Source organism: Gadus macrocephalus, chromosome 7 (assembly GCF_031168955.1).
Source record: "Gadus macrocephalus chromosome 7, ASM3116895v1".
Classification (NCBI taxonomy): Eukaryota; Metazoa; Chordata; class Actinopteri; order Gadiformes; family Gadidae; genus Gadus; species Gadus macrocephalus.
In genome coordinates this window covers 15994628-16010161 of record NC_082388.1, presented here as the reverse complement: position 1 = coordinate 16010161, position 15534 = coordinate 15994628, and the positions used below count along the sequence as shown (strand labels likewise).

At 42.4% G+C, this 15534-nt stretch overlaps 1 long non-coding RNA gene and 1 pseudogene across 2 annotated transcripts; both read right to left on the bottom strand.

Annotated features, from left to right (window-relative positions):
- Positions 1 to 4388: 4388 nt before the first annotated feature.
- Positions 4389 to 15534, bottom strand: part of LOC132461668 (zinc finger protein 271-like) — a 12824-nt pseudogene continuing 1678 nt past the window's right edge.
- On the bottom strand, positions 6248 to 9177 carry LOC132461670 (uncharacterized). 2 transcript variants are annotated; one of them, XR_009526655.1, is made up of 5 exons: positions 8774 to 9177; positions 7147 to 7241; positions 6958 to 7021; positions 6503 to 6636; positions 6248 to 6377 (listed from the first exon to the last, which is right to left on the bottom strand). It is a non-coding gene; the product is annotated as an uncharacterized LOC132461670 (long non-coding RNA). The 2 variants fall into 2 exon arrangements; XR_009526654.1 differs by having other exon boundaries at positions 6958 to 7018.

Genomic DNA, 15534 nt, shown 5'->3' with positions numbered 1-15534 from the left:
ATCTAACAATTAATAGCACCCCCTAAACACTTGGACACTGCTGTTTTCAACCCATTTGTCGGAACTCAACTCACCATTTCCCTGTGATGTAGTCCGTGGTTTGCCGATGTTGTCTCGAGCCAGTGCAGAACGACTTGCCGCACCCGATGCTTTCGATCTTGTCTGAAGCCGCAAAGAAAACAGCTCACTCCTCATCTCCTTCATCCTCGTCCTCAGCGCTTCGTTTTCTTCGCGGCTCCGAGTTATTTGTAACTGAAGAGTAGCCGACCCTTCCGAGAACAGTTGGCTAATTTCAGATACAGCCGCTTTCGCAAGCACGTCCATTATCGACGAAAGCTGTTCTTCCATAGTTGAGCCGCACGGTGACATGTTTATTAACATATTTTACTCGACTACCGGCGAGAGGTAACAAGTTACTGATAACAAAATAAACTCTGTGATGTCGATTTACCCCAGAACGGCATGCGCCCAATGGCCTCTTCCGGTATATTACTGTAACGACTGGCAAAAAAATCAAAGAGGAAGTGGGAGTAGGCCTACCCGTTATTCTTCTTTTTGTGGGGATAATTTAACAGTTTAATGAAACACAGGCCCATGTTTTTCACTAAATCGTGAGCATTCAAACACACATGCATTATTAATGTTCAAAAAATAAAAAATAAACTCCCAAAAATGTTTTGTGTTTGTGTAACCTTCTAGTATGGAAGCATATATGTAGCAAAATTGAAATGGCAATGCAATGTGCAATTCAAGAAGTCATTACATCATGCAATTGACAATATCTTATGCAATTTAATTATGTAATTTATAAATGTGTTATTCAAAGTGTATTTTAATATGCAAAGTGACGATGAAATCCTCAATAAAATTTGCAAAAGTTACAACAATAAAAGTAAATTTATTTTTTTTCAATTCTTTTGAGATCCTTATTCAAATTGAAAAACTAAAGCGTCCCCGTGATTGTAATGCACTTCGCCACGCTCCGTGTGTTGCGAAATTCAAATTACATTTCATTATTCATTCTGTGTGAAAAGGCTACTATATATAACGATTACATACATAACGTCTCGGTGACGGTGTCTGAAGCGATTACACCAACACAAACACACCGCTACCTAGACAAACCCCAACCCTTTAACCCCACTCAATGTCTCTGCGGCAAAGGACCTATAGGAGGTTGTCAAAGGTCCGACTGTCGGTAATCTAAACCCCCCAGGATGCGAGTTTATTTTTTGCAGGGTGGTAGCGGGAATCTCGTGAATATTCATGAGGGAACTGATCCCTGATTGCCTTGGACTTGTTGGCTGGGACTTGGCTCGCTGGGACTTTGTCAGAGGGCTTGTGTGAAAATCACGAACGCATGTGTGAAAATCACGAACGCAAATTAATTAAACGTTGTTATAAATCAACACGAATAATGTGACACATGATACCCACCTACTACACGGCAACTCTATAGCTACCTTTCTGTAAGTACAAACGTTAGCTCACTCGCCTAAAAGCCCCTGTGAAACTGTTAGGCCTATGTGTCACAGCCTGGGCTACTGTAGTAAATAAAGTTATAACGTTATGTATAGCGCATCGCAGTGCTTTCGGCAGCTGGTGATTGTTTCCAAGTTGTTTTTTTCTAATTGTTGTCCATCCATGTCTTGATATTTCCATTAAGATTCCATTCTGTTCTGTTTCTAGAAGTAGTGAGCATAATGGCAGGATTTATTAAAGCTTGCAACATTTGCCAGACCCATGTCAACTTTGAGGAGATGGAGCTGCTGGAGGTTAGGTGTAGATGGATAAGAATAAACCGTATGATTTCTGATATTTGTTTATAGTGGTTCTGCCACACCCCACAACCAATACATTATAGAAAGAAGGGCCATAAAATCGGTAAGCCTATCCATAGAATATTTTCGCGTAGGGCTAAATTAATTTTAATATTGATTTTCACCTATCAATCCACCTCCTACACGGCAACTCTATAGCTACCTTTCTGTAAGTGCCAAAACAAACGTTAGCTCGTAATGCTAACTCGTCTAAAAACAACTACTGTATAACATGTGTCACACTATTGATACAATGATTTGTGTTGATTTATAACAACGTTTCATTTATTTGCGTTCGTGATTTTCACAAGCCCTCTGTTTTCACAAGCCCTCTGACAAAGTCCCAGCGAGCCAAGTCCCAGCCAATGAGGGATGAGTTCCCTCATGAATATTCACGAGCTTCCCGCTACCACCCTGCAAAAAATAAACTCGCCCCCAGGATCCCTTACTGAACATTGCGACCACGCCCACGGTCGCTAAAATATATATCTTAGGATATCAATATGTGAGCACCGCTAAGATGTGTTAGTATCACCCTATCAGAGCACTTCATTAATTCAATAATATAAAGATGAATAAGAATGCTTTTACAAAAACCATAGGCCATTTATGATATCACGACTTTATTGTCCTTTCTTTCTTTTTTCCCCTAAACTAGGTCCCACTGGCTAGGAATGAGACCCATACAGGTGTGCGCCAGACAGAACAGCGCGTCCCCGAGTGCCATCGAGGCAATGGACCCCCTCATATGTGAGAGGTTTCTTCTTTATGCAGTCGCTCTTTTTCACTAAATTGTGAGTATTTGCAGCCTGTTAATGTCCATACACTCTTGCCAAATAGAAGGCACATGCATTATTTATGTTCATTAAAAAAAGAGACCTTCCAAAAATGTTTAGTGCTTGTGAAGGGGGTACTCAGCTGAACACATATCTTAGAAGGGTTACACTTTTAGAAAAAGTTTAAGAGACACTGAGCTAGACTATTGAGGTGGAACAGGAGAGGACCAAGAACCAGTCAGGGGGGGCATGGGAAATCAGACAATTCTATCATATATATATATATATGACAACATATAGATGTAAGCATATCAATGTAAGCACTGATCAGATGAGTTATTATCACCTTAATAGACAACTTTGTTTTTTTCGTAAACTAGGTTCTACTGGCTAGGAAAGACCCATTAAGGTGCGCAAGACAGAACAGCGCCTCCCGAGTGCCACCGAGGCAATGACCCCCCTCATGAGTGACAAGGTTATTCTTTATGCAGCCAGTGAGTATTGACATTTTCTGTTGAGTGCAATTATCATGGTAAGCTGCAAATTTATATGAAATTAATAGTTTTCTAAAGGTGGAATGTGGAAGCTACCTGAATAATCTAAATGATCAACCCTGGTCTCCAATTCTCCACGATGGTCCCTCCCCCTCACTATTGTTTCCTTTGTATTAGCTCACGATGAATCTTCAGGTCGTAGCTCTGTCTGAATTCCTCCATGCATTGGTCACACCTGTAGGGCAGGCCTATAGAGTGGCGAAGTCACGCCCCTTCCGGTAGGGCTCATGGGACCTATGAGATCGAAAAATATGAATGGGTGTCAATGGAGAGAAAATTATTATTTTCTGGTCCCAGTCTTTATATGCCCTGGATTACACATATGTTGTTTGTGGATTTAAATGATAATTTTTCATGCAAAGAAAACTAAAAATGTTTGTGAAGAAGTTTGATAATTTTAGGTTTTATGTGAGGCCGCTTTGTGAACTACAGCTCTTCGCTGCTCTCGACGCATATGAGATACGTCACCACACCCGCCCTTGGAACTCGGCACAGAGATGGCGATCTCTCTGCCCCACTTCACCGCTTTTTCCAAGGGGAGGATAAAAGCATCGAAAGAGGTGAAAACCATTATAAATCGGGGCACGTGCAGAGTTTCAGTTATGCCGATGGGAAGATTGTCGGTCTTCTCCACGCCAGTCGCAGGGAGCGTGACGTCACATACGAGCCGTGTAGTCTTTCTCGTTGTGTTTTCACTACAGCCTTTATCTGAACAATTGCACAATAAACGGTCGAACTCTTTGCATGAAAAATTATCCTTTAAATCCACAAACAACATATGTGTAATCCAGGGCATATAAAGACCGGGACCAGAAAATAATTATTTTCTCTCCATTGACACCCATTCATATTTTTCGATCTCATAGGTCCCATGAGCCCTACCGGAAGGGGCGTGACTTCGCCACTCTATTCAACTAGCGGCCCGTGGGCCAAATGCGGCCCCTCTTAATTTTTTTCTGGCCCGCAAGAGGTTGCATGCAAAAAATAAATTTAATAAAGGAGAAACATAGTTGCATGCAAATCAGGTTTCTGTGTATAGCCGGTGATACTAGCCAGTATCAGTACCCCACAATCAGGAACTGGCATCACTTGTTCTGACAATGTTTGGCTCAACCGATACATGTGAGTCTACCTTTTCTCATATGAATGCCATCAGAACAAGGGCACGTTGCTCCATGACCTTTGAGAAGCTGCATAAGAACCTCAGGATGAGCCAAACTAGGCAAACAAGGCAGTGCAACCTTTCTTACTGACTCACTGGCTCAAAATGTCTCATATGTACAGTAGTTCTGTTTTGTGATGATTCAAACAACATTGTTGAATTCTAAATACGTGTCCAAAATATGTGAGAACAAAATCTTTTATAATGATACGATTAAAAGGAAGGAATGCATCTGACAAGTTTATTCCATGTAGTAGTACTATATATATATAAAGTTAACACTACTTTAAGTACGATTGATTTGCAGCGATTCATTCAAGTAGTTTTACTCTGTGTGGCCCATGAACCCCAGTGGTTTTCCTTTTCGGCCCACTTGTTAAGGAGGTTGAATAGTCCTGCTGTAGGGCTTCTCTCTGGAGTGAATCCTCATGTGGACTTTCAGGTTAGAGTTCTGTCTGAATTCCTCCATGCATTGGTCACACCTGTAGGGCTTCTCTTTGGAGTGAATCCTCATGTGGACTTTCAGGTTTGAGTTCTGTCTGAAGGCCTTCATGCATTGATCACACTTGTAGGGCTTCTCCCCGGAGTGAATCCTCATGTGGGTCTTCAGGTCGGAGCTCTGACCGAAGCCCTTCATGCATTGGTCACACCTGTGGGGCTTCTCCCCGGAGTGAATCCTCATGTGGCTCTTCAGGTGGCAGCTCTGACTGAAGCACTTCATGCATTGGTCACACCTGTAGGGCTTCTCCCCGGAGTGAATCCTCATGTGGGTCTTCAGGTCAGAGCTCTGACCGAAGCACTTCATGCATTGCACACACCTGTAGGGCTTCTCCCCAGAGTGAATCCTCATGTGCGACTTCAGGCTATTGCTCTGACTGAAGCACTTCATGCATTGGTCACACCTGTAGGGCTTCTCCCTGGAGTGAATTCTCATGTGGGACTTCAGGTGGCTCCTCTGACTGAAGTGCTTCATGCATTGGTCACACTCGTAGGGCTTCTCCCCGGAGTGAACTGGACTGAACATGTGGGAGGAGCCAGGGGCATCGGGATGCAGACTATCCGAGGTGGCGCCAGGCTGTGTGCTGCAGTCTCTAATGTCATTGCAGTCTTCTGCAGAGAGGAAAACAAAGACTGAGTTAGGAATTGTATTAATTCATTATTACTTTGTACACATCGAGGGTTTAGAATGTGTACTGCAATCAACCACACGCCCACTCACTCGTTATAAATTCCCCGGCTCTCCTTTACACTAGGGGCCTGGGTGGGTAAACTCCAGAGGGACAGATTCTGGCAGTTTAGTTCCCACATACTGCCCCTCAGGGTAGAGGATGTATGGTTTAAAGTGCATGTGTGAGAGGGCTACCTGTAAGTTGATCAGCTAACATTTATACGTTTAATTTAGTTAAACTTTTTTTACTCATGTTTTAACAGGGCTCTGGTCGTTTCAAAAGAGGTCCAGGCTTTCAGCACAGGAAGAATCAAGGACATTCTCAGTGGATCCAGGTCCTTTGCTTTCTTGCATGGCTGCAATAGTTATAACTTACCTACAGGTGGGATGCATCCACCAATACCCGCTTCCTCCTTGATCAAAATGTTGTCTGGGGTCTCCTGCTTTCCACATCAAGAGGGAAAAAACACACACGACATATTCTTGCATTTGCACAGAAAAGTTGTCAATCCCCATGGAAAATTGAATCATAAAGGTGTTTGCTCTCTATGGTATGTGCTTGAGTTGTAACAGAGTAAGCCTCACTTTTGGATGGTAAATGAGAAGGGGAATTTTCAACCTGAACAGCCAGCTCCTTGCGGCAATCCAACCACGCGCCACAGTCCAGGCTCTTGGCCACGTTGTTATGTGCAGACAGCGAGTTCAGGGCCTCCAGTTTGGATGCGGTGAAGAGGGTGTCATGGCCTTCCACCACTAGTTGCCCCCCTCCTTGTCGGTGGACACTCAGGATCCGCAGCTCCGTGTTTTGACTGGACACATGGGAGGAGCCAGGGGCATGCAGACTCTCCAAGGTGGCTCCGCTCTGCGAGATGCGGTCTCCAAAGGCGTCGCAATCTTCTGAAAGAAGGAAAAATAAAGACACAAAGTCATTACTTGAACTAAACTGTACTTTGTACAAGTCAACAGTACCATTTAAAAATAGAATATGTAAAATTGACAGACTTCAGGTTTAAAATATGTACTTCAGCCACAAATTCAGTTTCAGAGAGAGACGTCTCCTCAAGCCCTCTCCTCCATAGACATGAAGCTTAAGCCGGTGTCCAGTTCGAGGACAATGAACGAACACCAGTGCAAAATGAGCTGAGCACAAAATTACCTGAAAGACAATTATTATATTTGGACAATAACAAGAGACGACGTGCCATTCCCTTTAAGCTGATCATCGAACATGTGTATTTTTTGAATTTTATTTATGTTTGAGAATGAAAAACCAGGTAATGTTGCCTCCGCCTTGAACCCCTTCTGGGCTCTTGACTGTTTCCATCTTTGAAATGAAACTCAAGTTTTACTTGTGTTTTATCAGGGCTCTGGTCATGATGCGTTTCCAAAAGAGGACCAGCCTTTTAGTGCAGGCAGAATCAAGTAGGCAGATGCTAACCCTAACCCTAGACTCTATGCTGCAATATGTATGACTCACCTGCTGGCCTGCATCCACTGATATCCTCTTCAATCTTGATCAAAATGATTTTGGGGGACTCCTGCTTGTCGTAAAGAGGGAAACACACACAAGACATCTTCTTGCATTTGCACGGAAAAGTTGTCAACCCCCATTCTAGACACATTGAATCATAAAGGTGTGTTCTTTCTATGCGTGTGTTGTGCCTACCTCTGCTGGACTTGTAACTGACAAAGCCTCACTTTTGGATGGTGAATGAAAAGGGGGATGTACAACTGCCTTGTGGTCCATCAGGGGCTTTAGGCCTGATGATGATGAAGAATACATTCTTGATCAAGACAATTCAGAATTCATGAAATGGGCATATCGTCAAATTATATTAGGCATGTGTTGTGAAATAAATATAAATCTTTATTAATAGTTCTGAATGAAACATGATTACTATTATATCCATTTCCATTTAACCCTCATAGGGTGTTCGTTTTTTTGTTACACAGGAGGTGCTGCTGGGTCTGGTGGACCCATTGCATTTTAGGCCTTTTAATTCAACATAATCTAATTTTTTTTTAAATACTCACCAAATGGTTACTTCAACCCAATTGCAAGTAATATAAACAACACATTTGTTAAATTTGTTCCCTTTACCTTTGTTAAATCACATTTATGAATAGAGGTGCCACTCGTTTTTGTTTATTTTCGTATTAGCATGTAATAAAATAAGGAAATGCATCATAAAACAGGCATAACTGGGAAATTATCAACATCATTAGAAATTGAAACATACTCAATAACATCTGTCTGAACAACACATTAAAGCCTTTGAACACAGCCATTATACGTATATCAGTCTATACCACACATGAGGGGCAGAGTCTCACTGTGTGTGTATTGCATATGTATTTTTTGCACTGGTTGCATGTATATTGTGTTTTATATTATTATGTATTATGTATATTGTGTATTTGTCTTTTACGTTTCGGAGCTGGCTGATGCTGATCCTCCTCTTCAAACTCAGTGTCAGACTCTGAATTTTCAGAAATGTTATCCTCACTTTCTGAAACTGTTTCCTCTGCATCACCATCAAAACCCTGTGTCTTCAAATATCAACTGTAAGGCAGTCTGAACAGAGAATCGCTTTGCCATCTTGATCAGTTGTGGTATGGAACCACGCTGACAGAGATTTTTTATAGTGTCAGATCCCCAAGCTTGGTTCCCGCAAGACAGAGGGTGAAATGTGTGGGAATATGGGTGTAGATAGTGTTGGGTGCTCCAATGTTGCAACCTTGTGCGGGAACAGTGGGTGCACACTGTGGGTGCTCACACCAAGGGCCCATTCACCTGCTTTACTCTCCACACACACACACACACACACACACACACACACACACACACACACACACACACACACACACACACACACACACACACACACACACACACACACACACACACACACACACACACACACACACACACACACACACACACACACACACACACACGAAAGGGAAAATGAGGGTGCACAGAACCTATGATTTCCACACTTAAACTAGCTCCGGGTCCACTGGACCCGTGTGTAATATAAATGTGATGGGGGGGTATACAGGGGGGGGGGGTCCTTGAAAATGTTTTCTGATTTATGTTCCTCACAGAAAATGAGCCAAAGCCAATGAATCTTAGTTCAAAAAAATAATTATTTGTATCACTTTTATAAAGCTAAAAACTGAAAACGGGTCCCACAGACCCGAACACCTTATGAGGGTTAATACAAATTTAACAATTAATAGTACCCCCCGAACTGTCTTGTTTTCCACCCATCATTCGGAACGCAACTCACCATTTTCCATTGATTTAGTCCGTAGTTTGCTGATGTTGGCTCGAGCCAGGGCAAAACCACTTTCCGCACTCGATGTATTTGATCTTGTTTTAAGCCGCAAAGAAAACAGCTCACTCCTCATCACCTTCATCCTCATCCTCAGCAATTCGTTTTCTTTGCGGCTCTGAGTTACTTCTAAGCGAAGAGAAGCCGACCCCTCCGAGAACAGTTGGCTAATTTCAGATACAGCCGATTTCGCAAGTACGTCCATTATGGACGACAGCTGTTCTTCCAAAGTTAAGCCGCATGGTGACATGTTTATTAACCTATTTTACCTGACTACCGGCGAGAGGTAACAGTTACTGATATCAAACGGAACCCTCTGATGTCCCTTTATCCTAGAACGGCAAGCGCCCAATGGCCCCTCTTCTTCTTCTTCTTGGGGTTTTACGGCGGTTGGCATCCACAACTTGGTGCATTACCGCCCTCTTCTGATCCAGTTAATGAATCAAAACAAAAATATCCAAACACTCACTCATTCACACCTTCTTTCTACTCTATATCCTATCATATAACCCTGTTTCTCTCAAAAAGCCAAACAATACTTTTATACAATTCCTCTTCATTAATCTTAAAATATTTTCAAAAGTATACTCCTGCATACCCAATTCCCTCAATTGATTTTTCATACTTTCCCTCTCCATCCCATAACCACTACAGTTCATTAAAACATGTTCCACTGTCTCCTCTACCTGGCACCCCTCACATAATCCAGTGGGGTGTTTTCCTATCAAATTCATTGTTTTATTTAGTGCACTGTGCCCCAACCTTAACCTTATCAAAATGTGTTCATCCTTCCTCTGACCACTATACCTTATTTTAACATTAACACTTTTTTGAATATTATATAAATATCTCCCTTTCTCCTCACTGTCCCATTTGTCTTGCCACATTTTGTTAACTTTTCCCCATATCAGGCTTTTAACTTCTGCCTTATTAAACTGATATTCATTTCTACTTTTTCCTTCTCCAATGCCTTCTTCGCCATCTTATCGGCTTTCTCATTTCCCTTCACCCCTACATGAGCTGGAACCCATAAAAAAATGTATTTGCCTCCCCTGCTGAACGATTCTCGTAATTGACTGTAGAACTTCATACAACAAACCTTGGCGACTTCTTGAATAAAAAGACCTCATACTTGCCAAAACTGATGCTGAATCTGAATCTTGATTCCACCCATTTTAATGCGACCAGCACCCCCAACATCTCCACTGTATAAACGCTCAAATTATCTGAAGTTCTTCTATTAAACTCTATTCTTTTTGATGGAACAACTACTCCAAACCCTGCCACTCCTGTCTCAGGTTGTTTGGCACCATCTGTAGAAACATGAACATACTCACTGTACTCTATAAGAAGATGAATATTAAAAACACTAGCCAGGTCTATGTGTTCTCTCTCTCTCTTCTTTATATCCAACACAAACCAGTCCACCTCTGGCCACACCATCCTCCATGGCGGCATTAATGGATATACCACTGTTGGACTAAGCTTCAATTCACCCACACCAAACTCTTTCGCTATATCATTCCCCACCCGACCAAAATGATTCCTCTCACACTTCCCATAAACCCAGCACTCTTTCAACACTCCTTTTGTGGGGTGAGACTCACTGTGCCCTCGCAGATTAGCCCAATAGTTCCCCATCAATTGTTTCCTTCTCAACTCCAGTGGCATTTCCCCCATTTCTACCTGCAGAGCAGGCACTGGTGATGATTTAAAAGCCCCACTGCATACCCTTAATGCCTTTGCCTGAATCACGTCCAGCTTTCTCAAGAGAGACACTGCGGCTGACCCATACACTATACACCCATAATCAAACACAGATCTAATCATAGCTACATATATAGTCTTTAAAGCTGAACAGCTCGCTCCCCAATCCCTACCACTCAAACATCTCATCACATTTATTACCTTTTTGCATTTATCCTCTATCTTCCTAATATGGTCTGCCCATGTTACCCTAGAATCAAAAATAACTCCCAAATATTTAAATGAGCCAACTCTTTCCCATACATCCTCAATTTCATCCCATCCTCAATTCTTTTCCTAGTGAAAAATACAGTTTGAGTTTTCTCTACCGAAAATCTGCACCCCCAGTCAAATCCCCACTCTGTCACCCCATCAATTGCAGACTGGACTTTACTAATAATATGCATCACATTTCTTCCCCTTTTCCACAAAGCCCCATCGTCTGCAAACAGAGAACTTCCTATATCCTGTGGTACCTTTGAAAAAACATAATTTATCATGATTATAAACAATAAAGGACTAATTACACTTCCTTGGGGAGTGCCATTCCCCACCATATACTTATTTGACTCAATCCGGACTTGGCCCAATGGCCCCTTCCTGTATATTACCATAAATACTGGGAAAAAATATCGATGACCAAATTGGAGAACGCGTACCCGAAGGGGTACTAGAGTAGGCTACTGAGGGGGTAATCCTAAGGAAATGCGGAGAAATTAGCACTGGCATATTCTTCACTAAATTGTGAGTATTTGTAGCCTACGCACATGCATTATTTATGGTCATTAAAAAAAAAGATCTCCCAAAAATATTTAGTGCTTGTGAAGGGGGTACTCAGCCGAAAAAATATCTTAGAAGGGTTTCACTTTTAGAAAAGGTTCGAGACACATTTAATAGCTATAGACAATAGAGGTGGAACAGGAGGGGACCAAGAAACAGTCAGGAGGGGACCAAGAAACTGTCAGGGGGGACATGGGAAATCAGACAATTCTATCATATACATATAGGCCAATTAGAGAAGTATACAAGCATATCAATGCAAGCACTGCTCAGATTAGTTATTATCACCTTAATAAAGCTATTCATTAATTCAACAATTTAAAGATATATAAGCCTGCTATAGAAAAACCATAGCGCACGTATTGCTTTAACGTGCGACGTGAGACAGCTGAGCTACCTTACATTGATTTGTTTTTTGTCGTAAACTAGAATCTACTGGCTAGGAAAGAGACAAATTAAGGTGCGCCAGACAGAACAGCGCCTCCACGAGTCCCACCGAGGCCATGACCCCCTCATGTGTGAGAGGTTATTCTTTATGCAGTGAGTATTGACATTTTCAGTTGTGGATTGCAATTGCATGGCAAGCTGCATATTTATTTGCAATTCATATTTTTCTAAATAATCTCTAAAGATAGAATGTGGAATCTACCTGAATAATCTAAATAATCAACCACATTATTCTCAGTGTCTGGGAAGATGGTGGAGTCTATGCTATTAAATTGTTCATTTGCATTTGCTTGTTTAGATATGTACAACAGTTAACAATGTTGGTGGATTACAATTCATTGTGTATGGAAGGCTACTCTGCATAACCAATTAACATAGCGTCTCGGTGACGGTGTCGGGAGAAATTACACGAACACAATTACACCGCTACCTAGACAAACCCCAACCCTTTAACCCCACTCAAAGTTTCTGCGGCAAAGTACCTATGGGTCCGACTGTCGGTAATCTAAACCCCCCAGGATCCCTTACGGCACACTGAACATTGCGACCACGCCCACGGTCGGTACAATATATATTTTAGGATATCAAAATGTAAGCACCGCTAAGATGTGTTATTATCACCCTATTAGAGAACATACATTACATTATTTATGTTCATTTAAAAAAAGATCTTCCAAAAATGTTTAGTGCTTGTGAAGGGGGTACTCAGCTGAAAACATATCTTAGAAGGGTTACACTTTTAGAAAAAGTGTAAGAGACACTGAGCTAGACTATTGAGGTGGAACAGGAGAGGACCAAGAACCAGTCAGGGGGGCATGGGAAATCAGACAATTCTATCATATATATATAATATATAATATATATATATATATATATAGATGCAAGCACTGATCAGAGGCGTTATCACCTTAATAGAGCACTTCATAAATTTAACAATTTAAAGCTGAATAAGCCTGCTCTTTCAACAAACCATAGCGCCCTTATTGCTATAACCTGTGACAGCTGAGCTGACATACATTGTTTTAGTCGTAAACTAGGTTCTACTGGCTAGGAAAGACCCATTAAAATGCGTAAAACAGAACAGCGCCTCCCGAGTGCCACCGAGGCAATGACCCCCCTCATGTGTGACGGTTATTCTTTATGCAGCCAGTGAGTATTGACATTTTCTGTTGAGTGCAATTATCATGGTAAGCTGCAAATTTATATGAAATTAATAGTTTTCTTGAGGTGGAATGTGGAAGCTACCTGAATAATCTAAATTATCAACCACATTATTGGGGGGGGGCTGTTGTAGTCATATTGACCACTTTATGGTAATGAGGGCTTTCAACTCTTCCAAAGTTATATGTTTGGAAGCTCTAGTCTAGCCCAACCAGAAGTAATAGCCCACTTGGAAATGAGCTAAAGACAGTGTCCTGGAAATATTAATCCTAACTATAATATACAATTAAAGATATTATATTAACCTTGTCTGTATAATTACTAGTCAATTTACAAGGAACTGTTTGAATTGCTTGGACCTAAAATTGCTTGGACCTTCCTCTACAAAATCGAAAGATGTTAAGACAGTTTATATTTGGATTCCCACTATAGCCACGAAGACAAATACTAAGGCCGTGGCAATCAACTGAATCCTTCGTTGTGTAGATCCTTTAACTGTCCAGTTGACCCATAGTTTATTGCAATTTAACTCGGTGTCTCCCACGTGGCTGACTTCAGCCATGGCCAATCCTAAATTCTCCATGATGGTCCCTCCCCCTCACTATTGTTTCCTTTGTATTAGCCCACGATGTGAAAGTTTCCCAATAAGGAACATGTATAGCCATTGTCCCATTGAATGTAAGCTTGGTAACTTTGCGTGACCAAAAAATTATTCTTGATGTCTGTGTGCAGTTCCATAATAACAATTGAAATATAGGTGCATTTTTTAAGCAGTAAGTTTATCACATACGGGATAAAGGTGTCAATCAAAGTGTCCCGGTGACCCGTGTCAAAGTCACCGATTGCCTGTGTGCATTGATCATGTGCTCACGCAAATGTCTCGGGTCGTTGAAGCTGGCCTTGCACTTGAGGCACACGCAGGGCTTCTACCTGGAGTGAATCCTCATGTGGATCTTCAGGTCGTAGCTCTGTCTGAATTCCTTCATGCATTGGTCACACCTATAGGGCTTCTCTCTGGAATGAATCCTCATGTGGACTTTCAGGTTTGAGCTCTGTCTGAAGCGCTTCATGCATTGGTCACACCTGTAGGGCTTCTCCCCGGAGTGAATCCTCATGCGGGTCTTCAGGACGGAGCTCAGTTTGAAGCCCTTGATGCATTGGTCACACCTGTAGGGCTTCTACCTGGAGTGAATCCTCATGTGGATCTTCAGGTGGCAGCTCTGACTGAAGCGCTTCATGCATTGGTCACACCTATAGGGCTTCTCCTTGGAGTGAATCCTCATGTGGGTCTTCAGGCTAATGCTCTGACTGAAGCGCTTCATGCATTGGTCACACCTGTAGGGCTTCTCCCCGGAGTGAACCCTCATGTGGATCTTCAGGTCGTAGCTCCGTTTGAAGCCCTTCATGCATTGGTCACACCTGTAGGGCTTCTCAGTGGAGTGAATCCTCATGTGGATCTTCAGGCTAAAGCTCTGACTGAAGCGCTTCATGCATTGATCACACCTGTAGGGCTTCTCCCCAGAGTGAATCATCATGTGCTTCTTCAGGCTACAGCTCTGACTGAAGCGCTTCATGCATTGGTCACACCTGTGGGGCTTCTCCCTGGAGTGAATCCTCATGTGCATCGTCAGGTGGCCGCTCTGACTGAAGCGCTTCATGCATTGGTCACACCTGTAGGGCTTCTCCCCAGAGTGAATCCTCATGTGGGTCGTCAGTTCGCTTCTCCGTTTGAAGCCCTTTATGCATTGCTCACACCTGTAGGGCTTCTCCCTGGAGTGAACTGGATTGAACATGTGGGAGGAGCCAGGGGCATCGGGATGCAGACTATCCGAGGCGGCATCGGGATGCAGACTATCCGAGGCGGCACCGTGCTGTGTGCTGCAGTCTTTAATGTCACTGCAGTCTTCTGCAGAGAGAAAAACAAAGACAAATAAGGTAATTGTATTAATTCATTATTACTTTATAAACACTTAACATCTGCAGGCAACAACACGCCCACTCGCTCAGAAATTCTCCGGCTCTCCTTTACACTACGGGCCTGGGTGGGTAAAGTCCAGAGGGGCAGATTCTGCATACTGCCCCTCAGGGTGTAATCTTAAAGTGCATGCGTGAAAGGGCTACCTGTGAATTGATCAACTAACATTTATACATTTTCAATTTATTTATTATTTGAAAATGATAAAACAGCACTTGTGGCATCCGTCTTGATAACCTATTGGGCACTTAGGTGTTCCAATCTTTGAAATGCTCAAGTTTTACTCATGTTTTAGCAGGGCTCTGGTCGTTTCATAAGAGGTCCAGGCATTTTAGCACAGGAAGAATCTAGTACATTCTCTCCAGAATGATCCAGGTCGTTTGCTTGCTTGCATGGCTGCAATGGTTATAACTTACCTACAGGGGGCCAGAATCCACCAATATCCTCTTCCTCCTCGTTCAAAAAGTTGTCTTGGGTCTCCTGCTTTCCACATTAAGAGGGAAACACACACAAACACTCAACATATTCTTGCATTTGCACAGAAAAGTTGTCAATCACCACTAACGACAAATCATAAAAGGTGTTTGCACTCTATGGTAGGTGCTGG